Source organism: Asparagus officinalis, chromosome 10 (assembly GCF_001876935.1).
Source record: "Asparagus officinalis chromosome 10, Aspof.V1, whole genome shotgun sequence".
NCBI lineage: Eukaryota > Viridiplantae > Streptophyta > Magnoliopsida > Asparagales > Asparagaceae > Asparagus > Asparagus officinalis.
In genome coordinates, this window is record NC_033803.1 from 42,103,835 (window position 1) to 42,105,283 (window position 1,449).

Sequence of the window (1,449 nt, forward strand, 5' to 3'; positions counted from 1 at the left end):
CTGGCATAATTACTCGTTGATGCATACCACCTCTGGATCACATGGATGAGACGAATCTTATGGCATATTCGCTAATATTTGATCCAAAGCTTAATCTATATTTTCCTGTTATCATTTGTTCGATAGTCTAGCCAAACCATGGATGTTGTTAAAGTATCTGATCGCCTACCCCCACCTCCCTTCCCCCTTTTTTTCCCTTGTCCTTTTCCGCGTAGCATTTTTAAACTTTGTACATTTCTGTGTTGTTTTATAGTTGTCCATCAAAGAGCTATGGAAGAACGAATATTTTATTGCAAGCATGTCTTGCGAACATTATTTCATCTCAATTCGACTTTCATGAATTATAGTTTTATGAGTTGAATCTGGAGAGTTGCTTTCTTTGCCTAGACAGATGTACTTGATAATAACTTCGTTTATTCTTTGGTCCGTCAAATTTTACTCTGACTAGACACATTGATGTAGATAATCTTAGGCTTTATTTCTTCAGAAGAAAATTAGTTTATTTTCTTTAAAAATGATCATTTAGATTCATGTGATGAATTAAATATTCTACATATGACCTTAGAAAATGTACGAGGAAATTATCATGCGTAGAATTAATTGTAGTAAAGTGAGATCAATTTTCCGTTTGGATCAGTGTATCTTAACGATAGAAGATGTTCTTCAAAAAAAATTCAGTGGTTGGTCCGTTACAAATGTTACTACGAGCGGATAAAGTATCTCCAAGTACAAACCAAAGTGTTTGTTCGCTGTGATTGTATGAGCGGCCAATAATTTTTGAGTCCTTACTAGCTTGATGAGATAAGATTAATTTTTAGTTCTTAATTAACTTGAGAACTTGGAAACACAATTATCATCAAATTGACTAATTTGTATTTATTACAAAAGAAAACTCGAGTATCATTCTCAACTATTGTTAAATATAGTAGTTTAGTGTACCTTGCTTTCCTTTATTTTAGTTCCACATCGATTAGGATTTTAGAGTCTCTTTTCTTGCTTGTGTATTTAAACAATTCAATGCAAGGAATAATTGAGTCTTTTTTTCTTTTTAAAAGCTCTATTCTTATAAGATATCAGAACCTTGTTATTAGCTCTAGAGAGACCTTTTCTCGATCTCGAGTCGCGAGGTGTTTCGTCGCAAGCCCCACTTATCTCCTCGTCGGCCTTGACACTGGCTTTGACATCAACTCCACTTCTTGTCAAGCCAACTCTAGCAAGACTCTGAAATCCTTAGAACCCTAGCAATAAATAAATAAATAAATAAATCCAAGCAGAAGAAGAAGAAAGAAAAAAAATCAGTGATTAATTTCATGGACTCTCTAGCGATCAATCTTTCCATCGGCAGCATGACCCTCTCCTTCTAGCAAGACAACGGCTCAGCCCGCTGCTAAAGCCGTGCCTAAGCTCGCTGCACATCACCATCATCGACCACTATAAGTCGCCATTATC

General features: G+C 35.5%; 1 protein-coding gene across 1 annotated transcript in view; it reads left to right on the forward strand.

Moving 5' to 3' along the window:
• LOC109826675 overlaps positions 1-1,449 on the forward strand; it is a gene marked incomplete at its 5' end in the record, with an annotated part of 41,942 nt that overhangs the window by 35,132 nt on the left and 5,361 nt on the right. The window lies entirely within an intron of this gene.